Source organism: Phacochoerus africanus, chromosome 4, assembly GCF_016906955.1.
Source record: "Phacochoerus africanus isolate WHEZ1 chromosome 4, ROS_Pafr_v1, whole genome shotgun sequence".
Taxonomy (NCBI): Eukaryota; Metazoa; Chordata; class Mammalia; order Artiodactyla; family Suidae; genus Phacochoerus; species Phacochoerus africanus.
This window is the reverse complement of record NC_062547.1, coordinates 43,298,033-43,308,840: the sequence shown is the minus strand read 5'-3', so window position 1 is coordinate 43,308,840 and position 10,808 is coordinate 43,298,033. Positions and strand designations below refer to the sequence as shown.

General features: G+C 41.4%; 1 protein-coding gene across 2 annotated transcripts in view; it reads left to right on the top strand.

Annotated features, from left to right (window-relative positions):
* The first annotated feature begins 1,535 nt into the window (after positions 1-1,535).
* The window catches only part of NUCB2 (nucleobindin 2), a 48,042-nt gene continuing 38,769 nt past the window's right edge, over positions 1,536-10,808 (top strand). Inside the window, exons 1-2 of one of the 2 annotated variants that reach the window (XM_047776192.1) lie at positions 1,536-1,679; positions 7,518-7,673. The gene's annotated coding sequence lies outside the window, so the exon portion shown is untranslated. Of the gene's footprint in view, positions 1,680-1,708; positions 1,768-7,517; positions 7,674-10,808 lie in introns of those variants that run through there. The other variant, XM_047776193.1, reaches the window with a different exon arrangement.

The window sequence follows — 10,808 nt, the reverse complement described above, 5'->3', positions numbered from 1 at the left end:
TTTGCCTCTGCTATTAAACCTTCAGTGAAGGCAAAGTCAACAGCATTCTAGGACTTATGATGATAAAGGAAATAATTTGAGAGGCTGATTTTGAAAACCAAATGGACAAGCATTTCCCCCTGAAACTTAAAAAGGAGCTTAACCTCTAGGCACCTCTTCTTTTTTTTTCTTTTTTCTTCTTAGGGCTGCATCTGTAGCGTATGGAAGTTCCCAGACTAGGGGTCAAATTGGAGCCGCAGCTGCCAGCCACAGCAATGCCAGATCCAAACTGCATCTGCAACCTATGCTGGCAGCTTGTGGCAACGCTGGATCCTTAATCCACTGAGCGAGGCCAGGGATAAAATCCGAATCCTCATGGATACTAATCGGGTTCTTAACCCCCTACACCACAACGGGAACTCACTAGGCACTGTTCTAGGTATATAGTTGAGAGATGTGTAAAAGTAAAAATTGCTGGTCTTGGAACCCAGAGACCTGAGTTACAGTCTTAACTCAGTCACTAATGTAAGAAGGGCTAACATTTACCGAGCACTATGTGCCAGTCACTTTTCTATTAAGTTATGCTATAAGAAGGAGGGTACTATTATTCTTATTTTATAGACAAGGAAACCGAGGAACAGAGCACGTAAGTAACATGCTTCGAGTCATGGAGTTGGTTTGATCTAGACAGTCTGGCTCCAAGTTGGTGACTTAGCTACTACCCTCTATTCCTCATAAAAAGCAGCTACCATTACTAACATATATGCAGCAGGTTCTGTACTGGTTTTCTGGAATCTTATCTAATCTTCACTGACAACTCTGAGGTAGTTAGCATTTTCACAAGCGAGAAAACTAAGGCTCAGGGTGAGATGCCAGTGTTTGGCAAACTCAAGCTTAGAAACCAATCTCGAGGCTCCAAGCTAATCCTCGAGCCACGTTTATCTTTGAGGCTCAGTTTCCCCACCTTTAAAGAGGGCTGTAGAGTAGACGTCTCAGTTCTATGAGAAGAGTGTGGAGAAAAGAGAGATACTCTCAGATGACTATAAGAGAAGGTGGAATTAAAAGCAATTAAGCCATTGGTGGCCCAGGGCCCAGGATAACGAGGGTAGATGAGGTTACAAATATGAGTAAGATTCCCGCCATGGAGGAGGCCCGGGGTGTTAGATCCAAACGAGACCTGTGGGCGAAAATGAGACTGACAGCCAGTCTCTTTCGGGTCTGGACTCTGCCCGCGCGGGCCAGCGGCTGAGGGGGAGGCGATACCTGGCGTTCTGTCCTGGTCCCGGGTAAGTACCTCACCCACCCAAATCCTGCTCCACAGGATTCTCCATGAAAGCCAAAGAAGGAAGGGGCGCGGCTTCCCCGCCCGCGTCGCAGAGCGCCACGTCCCTCTTGGCTCACCCTCCCCGGGGCTCCTACGCGTTACGGCTCCACACCGCCCTCCTCCGAGCCCTCCGGCGCGGCCTCGTCTCCGCCTTCGCCAATCGGCGCTTTCCACTGTCCCGATAGGACCAATCAGCGACTGCCGGGCACTTGGGGCTGTTGCCATGGCAGCCAGGAGGCGGGAGCGCGCGGTGGGTAGAAGTGCAGAGCAAAGCCGCCGGCTGGGGGCTGGAGAGGCAGGTCTGTGCGCTGCAAACATTCAGCAGGCGGAGCCTCGCGCGTGGTTCTCCAGGCTTCGCAAGGCCGGTGGCCTCGAGGTGAGTGCAGATCAGCACCGCGGGAGGCTCGGGCGGGTCCCGAGATAAGGCTCAGGTCTTCGCCTACCCTGCGCCGGCAGTGAGGATGGTGAGAGCCCCACTGTGGGCGGGCATGGTGGAGAGTAGGTTCCAACTCGAGATTGATATGCGGGGTCTCTTTCTCCGCTCCACTCGCAGCAGGGCACCCATGCTTTCTTTGGGGTCATGAAGGTAGTAGGTTCTTGGCAGGGAGCAGGCAGGGCCAGGTGAATGGCCGAGACCCCAGTGGGGCTCCAGCCTGGCCTTGGCAGGTCGATGGGCCACGGAGATGCCCACCGGTGAGGAGAGTATACACACCAATTCTAGACTGATGCTTACCACCCGGGACGACACCGGGCAAAGCTAGGCCGGTGAATCCTGCTCTTCCACGGGTTCTGTTAAGCCGGCAACCGCTGACACTTAGGAGAGGAGAAAGTTCGTGCCAGTGGTGGTATCGTTTTGCCTATGAATCATTAAGTGTGAGATAATGGTACAGGGTATGAGAAAGACGGTGCTTCCTTGTTTTGCACCTGCCAAATAGTAACTGAGAGTGAGAGAGAAAATATGAACCTGAACCATCGAACTACTATTCTCATTTCTGAGAGAAGGAACCTCTGAAAGTCTCAAAGTGTCCACTAAACTTTTAAAATGGATAATGACCATTTACACAATTAAATAGTTAAGTGCTGCCATCTAAGCCTTTTATTAAGATTATTAAATCCATGGGTGAATATGAACATCAAATCATATATTACCGCGGTTTAAAAAAAGGAAGAGGGGAGAAGGGAGGTTAAATGCAAATATATCTGATAGTCAATTTCATTTGAAGGGGATTGTGGACGTACCCTGTAAGAATTGAAAGAATTGATGAGATAGTTTAAGAAATTCATTGAAGTAGTATGAATGGTAGCATAACAGATTTCGATCAGGTGACCTTTAGCTGCTTCTTCTTTGTCTTTTTAGGGCCACACCAGCGGCATGTGGAAGTTCCCAGGCTAGGGGTCAAATCGGAGCTATAGTAGCTGGGCCACAGCCACAGCAAAGGCTTGCGTCTGAGACCCACTGACGGCAATGCCAGATTCCTTAGCCCACTGAGTGAGGCCAGGGATCAAACCTGCATCCTCATGGCTACTAGTGGGATTCTTTACCACTGAGTCACAGTGGGAACTCTGCCCTTAGCTTCTATTATAGCTTACTTATATACCTGTTCTTTAAGTCCTTCCCAGGTGAATCCTGTTGAATAACGTCAGGCCATATCCACATTCTTGCATCTTGTTCCTCATAGATGATTGCCTCAGGATTCATTCTGACTTAAGCCAAGTGTTAGTGTTTGTTTTATGAAACTTGAAAACCAAATTCAACAACTGTTGGAGTTCCTGTCGTGGCGCAGTGGTTAACAAATCCGACTAGGAACCATGAGGTTGCGGGTTCGGTCCCTGCCCTTGCTCAGTGGGTTAACGATCCGGCGTTGCCGTGACCTGTGGTGTAGGTTGCAGACGTGGCTCGGATCCCGCGTTGCTGTGGCTCTGGCGTAGGCCGGTGGCTACAGCTCCGATTAGACCCCTAGCCTGGGAACCTCCATATGCCGCGGGAGCAGCCCAAAGAAATAGCAAAAAAAAAAAAAAACAAAAACAACAAACAAACAAACAAAAACAACTGTTGAACAAACTAATGTTTCAGCAATTATTCTTCAGTTAATAGAGTCAAATATTTAAGAAAAAATATGGAAATTTAGAATTAGAAATGAAATCTCAAATAATATCGCTCTTGTTATTAGGGTGAACATGGGAACTTCTGAACTTTCCAAGATGAATGAAAAATTCATTTGTTTCCTTGTAGTTAACTATATTGTTCTCCAAATACCCTAGTTTTACCCATTTTGCAAGGGTTGAGTCCATGTTATGTTTACCTTTCTCTGATCTCCCAGGGTACTTATTGTTCATACCATACACTTTGTGTATAACCTTTCAATATGCTTTTTGCCAAGTTGCTCTGTAAATACCAATTAATTAAGGCAATAAGGGTACCTTTCAAAACACTAGTAATTGATTATGGGCACTAATATAGGGTATCAGTAGCATGATCAATATCAGTGTCCTTTTTGGAGTTCTCTTGTGGTGCAGATTAATGATTTGGCATTGTCACTGCTACGGCTTGTGTCGCTCCTGTGGCATGGGTTTCATCCCTGGCCTGGGAACTTTCACATGCTGCAGGTTCGACCAAAAAAACAAAACAAAACAAAACAAGAAAAAAACCAGTGTCTTTTTATTTGGGGATACATTGTGTATTTCTATAGTCATACCAAACTAATTTTGCGTTATTTAGAATAATATTTAAATTGCTTTCCAAAGGAAAAAAAAAGGGGGGGAGTTCCTATTGTGGCGCAGTGGAAAGGAAATCTAGGCATAATGAGGTTGCTGGTTTGATCCCTGGCCTCACTCAGTGGGTTAAGGATCTGGCGTTGCCATGAGCTGTAGTGTAGGTCACAGACATGGCTCGGATCTGATGTTGCTGTGCCTGTGGCTGTGGCCAGCAGCTGTAGCTCCAACTGGACCCCTAGCCTAGGAACCTCCGTATGCTGCAGGTGTGACACTAAAAAGCAAAAAAAAAAAAAAAAAAATTGCTTTCCACTCTCTAAGGACCCTTTGGGTGACTGAAGTGTGCAAAATACCCTTTTAGGTATTGGGTAGCTGGAAAAATCAAAAATTTCAAAAGGTATTAAAAATTACCCTTGAAGTACATAATCTTTCAAGTATTGTGAGTAACTGAGTTGACTCAGTTAATTTTCTCTCATATTAGGCATGAGAGAAAATTAACTTTTTCTAAAGAATCGAAGGTCTAGAAAAGGGAAATTTATTTTTATGTTTATTGTGTGCATTTAGTTTATAGATTTTAAAGAACAGTCTCCTAACAATTTCAAATAACTTATTCAAGGAAAAACCTTGATTACTTTAATGATTTTCAATCTAAATTTTTTAAAAAACCACCATGATATGGTAAAAAGGATATTTAATTAGAATTAAGTGGCTAGATTCCAATCCAGGCTCTGCCAAGTGATCTTGGCCAGGTCAGTTAATTTCCCTGTGCCTTATAACCTTTTATAAAAGGTGAACGGAACCACCTCTAAAATCATTTCTGGTCCCAGAATTCTCTGATTTTAAAAGTTTAAAGCAATGTAATTGAAAATGAGATAGCAGTTGCATGCTTTTATTTTTGGCAGAGCTTTTGACGTATTGTATTTTAGTTATCTGAAGTACAGAATGTGTAAATAATGAAGATGTAACTTTAATAAGCTTTTGAATTTTACTGTTGCTCATATGTTTATTGAGTATGCATAAGAGCAACAGTATTTTCAGATGCTTATTATCAAGAAATCTGTAGCGGAAGGGGAGAGATAAATTAGGAGTTTGAAATTAACATATACATACTACTATATATAAATAGATAACCAACAAGCACCTACTATATAGCACAAGGAACAATATTAAATGTTTTATAATAACCTATAATGGAAAATAATCTGAAAAAGAGTAGCTGAATCACCTTTTTGTACATCTAAAAGTAACAACACTGTAGGAGTTCCCATCGTGGCTCAGTGGTTAACGAATACGACTAGGAACCATGAGGTTGCGGGTTTGATCCCTGGCCTTGCTCGGTGGGTTAAGGATCTGGTGTTGTCGTGAGCTGTAGTGTGGGGTCGCAGACACAGCTCGGATCTCACGTTGCGTGGTTCTGGCGTAGGCTGGCAGCTACAACTCCGATTGGACCCCTAGCCTGGGATCTCCATGTGTGTGCCACAGGTGTGGCCATAGAAAAGACAAAAAAAAAAAAGTAACAACATCGTATATTAAAAAAAAAATGGAATACTGTAACCATCTGTTAATATTAGGAAAAAGGCAATATATATTGATTTCCTTGATTGGTGTCCCTTTCTACAGATATGAGCAATCAGAGATAGTAAGACCTATACTATCACAGAGAAGGGTTGGAGTCTAGCTCACCTGGTCATATATTTGATATTTTATTTTGAACCTCACTTTCCTTGACTCTCACTTTCAAACGGAAAAATGGAGTTGAGCACTAGGTTACCTGTTGCCCTTTTCACTGCTACCATGGAGAGATCAGGAGCCATCTGTTTTACTCCACCCATTTCTTTTCACCATTATAATTCTGATATTGACAGTAGGAAGAGGCAACTCAGGTTTCCTGGCTCAGGCTGTGCCTTGGGAAAGATACCTGTGTCTCTTGCAGAAGTTCTGTTTTAATGCCAGGGAGGAAAGGAAGAGATTGTGGTTTTTTGTTGGATGTATTCTTTTCATTGACCTATAGCTGCATCAGGACTTTGGCTGTGGCAATGCTCAGAGGAGAGCTCTAAGGTGACCTTTCAAAAAAATGACATTTCAGGTTGTCTGTCAAACTGGTTTATTGCTTTTTAAGTTCAATGACCTTGGGTGTTTATAGTACAGATTTTAATTTTTTAAATACATAGATATTACATTTTCAAGAAAGGGTGTTGCTGTTCTTGGAACATTTACTATTGCCATGTGCTGCGCTAGTTACATTGTATTAATTCTTATTTTCATGCAGTCATAAACTTATGAAGAAGTATTAGTTCAATTTTATTTATTTATTATTTATTTATTTTTTGTCTTTTTAGGGCTGCACCCGAGGCATATAGAGGTTCCCAGGCTAGGCATCGAATCAGAGCTGTAGCCACCAGCCTACGGCACAGCCACAGCCGTAGCAATGCTGGATCCGTGCTGCATATGTGACTTACACACCACAGCTCACAGCAGCACAAGATCCTTAACCCACTGAGCGAGGCCTGGGATAGAACCTACATCCTCATGGATACTAGTCACATTCGTTTCTGCTGAGCCACGGTGGGAACTCCCCCTTGTTTATTTTTGACCATGCTGTGTTAATAAAAGTCATGTGCCTTTCCAACACATAACACACATATGATCACTCTCCTGCTTAGATAACTTTATGTTAAATATAGTACCATGAAAAGAAATATTTGTATTCTTAAAATTTGAAGACTTTTTTATTTTTTTCACATACTAGTTAGAAATAATTGATTATGTACACCAGTAATGAGCTCCCTGCCTTGTATTTTATAGTGAGGTAGTGGATTTCAAAAAATAATTTAAGATGTTTTGCTTTATTACTGATCAATGTGTCAGAGGCTGGGACCAAGGTTAATTTTTAAAAGTAGTGGTAAGGATAAAAAAGGATTCCAGACAAAAATTTTAAGAAAAATTCCAGGAGTTCCCGTCATGGTGCAGCAGAAATGAATCCGACTGGGAACCAGGAGGTTGTGAGTTCGATCCCTAGCCTCGCTCAGTGGGTTAAGGATCCTGCGATGCCATGAGCTGTGGTGTAGGTTGCTAACATGGCTTGGATCTGGTGTTGCTATGGCTCTGGCGTAGGCCAGTGACTTATAGCTCTGATTAGACCCCTAGCCTAGGAATATCCATATGCCTCGGGTTCCGCCCTAAAAGGACAATACCCTATATATTGAAGTCCTACTGCAGAGGAAAATAAGTTTTTAGTCTGAATTCTTATTTATTGAAAACGAGGGCAATATAGCAAAAACCTGGGCACAGTAAATCAATATCTTTATTTATTCTGGTCTTTGATCCTGTTTATTTAATATATTTCTCTCCCTTCCCTGCTGGAATATACATTGTCACCTTCCACATTATAAAAATTTTGATACTTTTTCTTTTTGCAGGATGCAACAAAAGTGAATATTATTATATGCCATGGCTAAATTTATGCTTATGATTGTTTTATTTTATTTTTTTTAATGTTTAGAACTTGTTAAGAGTCAGTTCTTAGTGAAAAAGCACTGAGCAAGGAGCCAAGACCCACCTCTTCACTGATTTGACATCGTGCAAGTCATCTTACCTCTGTGGATCTCAGTTGCCTCATCTGTAAAAAAGGAGATAAAAATTATTTACCTGCTAGAAGGTAAGTGATCAGTTAAAAAAATAAAATTGAAAACAGGAGTTCCCGTTGTGGCATGGCGGAAATGAATCTGACTAGGAACCAGGAGGTTTCGGGTTCGACCTCTGACCTCGCTCAGTAGGTTAAGGATCCTGCATTGCTGTGAGCTGTGTAGTGTAGGTCACATACGCAGCTTGAATCTGGCATTGCTGTGGCTCTGGTGTAGGCAGCAGCAACAGCTCCAATTCTACCCCTAGCCTGGGTACTTCCATATGCCAGGATTGCAGCCTTAAAAAGAAAAGAAAACAAAACAAAACAAAAAAAGACAAAAAAACCTCCAAAAAACAGACTTCTCGATGGCTTAAATTACACAATATTTATTTTCTTATGTAAAATAATTCTTGAAGTATACAGTTGAGGATAGGTATAATAGCTTAACAAAGTCACAGGGGACCTAAACTTTTTCCATTTCCATGATTTGCTACCCCTAAGCGGTGACTAGTCCTCATAATTCATAATAGCTGCCAGAGCCCTAACCATCACAGCCAAGTTCCAGGCAGCAAGGCAAGATAAAGAAGGATGCATCCTCTCCCTTTAAGGAGATTTCCTTAAAGGAAATCTTAGGTTGCCAAGGAAGCAGGGGAGTGAAGCTGGATGCATGGCTGCCCTGAATAAAACTGGGGTTTTGTTATTGAAGAGAAAGGGACGATTTGGGTATTAGTAGGCAAATAGAAGTCTTTGCCACAGTATGGGTCTTTTTCTCTTTCATTTCTAAGATCTGTGAGCTGTGATAACCACTCATAGAAGCTTCAGTAATTTGCCATGGCAGAGCTTTTAAGTCTGACTATTGTCTCCAGAAAGTAATAATTTTCATCTAGTAAATTATATTTCTTTTTTTCTTTCTTTCTTTTTTTCTTTTTTTCTTTTTTTAGGACTGCACCCACAGCATGTGGATATTCCCAGGCTAGGGGCTGAATTGGAGATGTAGTCACTGGCCTATACCACAGCCACAGCAACATGGGATCCAAGCCTCATCTGAGACCTACACCACAGCTCATGGCAACACCTGATCTTTAACCCACTGAGCAAGGCCAGGGATGGAACCTGCATCCTCATGGATGATAGTTGGATTTGTTTCTCCTGTGCCACTACGGGAAACTCCTATTTCTTTTTTTATATTTATTTCAGGATTTATTATAAAAAGCCTCTGTCTTGATTGGGTATTTGTTCTGGTTTTTTTAAAAAGTTACCTGTAAATGTTCAATACTAGATGTTTGTTGTGTAGCTAACATTTATTGAGCCACTTGCTTTACTCAAAGTACTGAAAAGACAGGTAAGTTATCTTAAAAGAGTATCACATAATAAAGCATCAGGAATTAATTTTATGTTGAAAAGTATAATCCATCTCAAAACCCAGTGTTGTCACACAAGGAACCTTTTTGGCTTGTTTAAAAGTTGTTGCAGTTTTTTTTTAACCACCTTAACTGTTAACTGTCTTGAAATTTCCTCTTACTTAACTATTAGCCCTTGCTTAACTTACTTAGGTATACCAGTATTTTATTTCCTTACAGACTTTTTTGGGTAAATATTATGTAAATATACTCTAAACTTGTCCTGTGAAATGGTTCAATTGCCATTATATCTGTCTTCTTTGCTGAAATAATATTTTGAGAAAAGGAACCTGAAATTTAGGGAATGGAAATTGGATGGGGGAAGAATCTAAAAATTCAGTAAATCTTTTAGGGGTATTAGAAGAAAGACAAGGAGCAAATTAAAGTACATTTTTATTTTATTTTCTACAAAGTATATTTGTGTCTTTGCAAAGTTTTCTATTTTTCCTTGTATCACTTAGGTACCAAGTATTCTTTTGCTACCAGTGCTCTGATTTCCTTTTTTTCCAATCTAGCACCATTGACCCCAAATAAGCAGAATAATCAGGGGCCTTATCAGTATTAAAAACAAGCTACTTTTGTTAAAGAGACCTTTACCATTGTAAGTTACCTGCCTGAAAATGACTTCTTTGCTGAATACTATCTTTTTTTTTGTCTTTTTAGGGCTACACCTTAGCATATGGAAGTTCCCAGGCTAGGGGTCGAATTGGCACTGTAGCTCCCATAGCCACTATACCTCCGCTATAGCTACACCACAGCCACAGCAATTCAGGATCCGAGTCACATGTCTGATCTACACCACAGCTCACAGCAACGCTGGATCCTTAACACACTGAGCAAGGCCAGGGATTAAACCCTTGTCCTTATGGATACTAGTTGGCTTCTTTACCGCTGAACCACAACGGGAACTCTGCTGTATACTATCTTACTGCCTTAATTTTTTTTTTTCAATTAACAGAAAGATCATACTATGTGTTGTTTTGTAAGCAGGTTTTTTTTCAGATTTCAATGTTTATTTAATAGGCCGCCTTCCACACTAGATTGAAAACCCTATGAGGGTAGGGACTATGTCTATCTCATCTTCGTATCCAGTATAATATCTGGAACATAGTGGGTACTTAGTAAATATCTGTTAAATTAATAAATATCCTACAACAGATTAAATAAGATATACTTTAATTCACTATTGAATTGAAAAGGCCGAAGAGTATAGGAAGAGAGTTGAGGGAGGGAGACAAAGATGAGGGAGGATTGAAGACTGTTAAGAAGAAAGGGAGACAAACTAGCTTCAGTTTTCTGTAGTCTTCACTCTCCCCACCCATGACCATTCTTTTTAACCACTTCCAGGATATTTCTCCCTACCGGCAAAACAGGAAACTATCTACACAACCCCCCCCACACACACACACCCATACACACACCCACACAAACTTAACATGGATAATTACTGGTACTAATCAGTGGTTAAGAAATGTGCCTCTGTGTCTGAATGGAAATTCATGGGAATTTCAATTTGGTGGAGTCAGGGAAAGAGGGATGAGCTTCCTTTTAGGACCTGGAAATTTAGGGAAATTATTTTGTATCTACTCAATGCTAGGAAGAGTCTGAAGAACTCTGCTTATTTTGTAATTTTGCTTGAGGCTCTAATGCCTTTGGATCAGTGCTTTCTATGCTGTCTTGAGATCATGGCCTGATTTAAAATTTCACATCATCCTACTTTTTGAGCATAAATATTCAGACTGTCTAGTCTGGATCAATCTACTGTGTC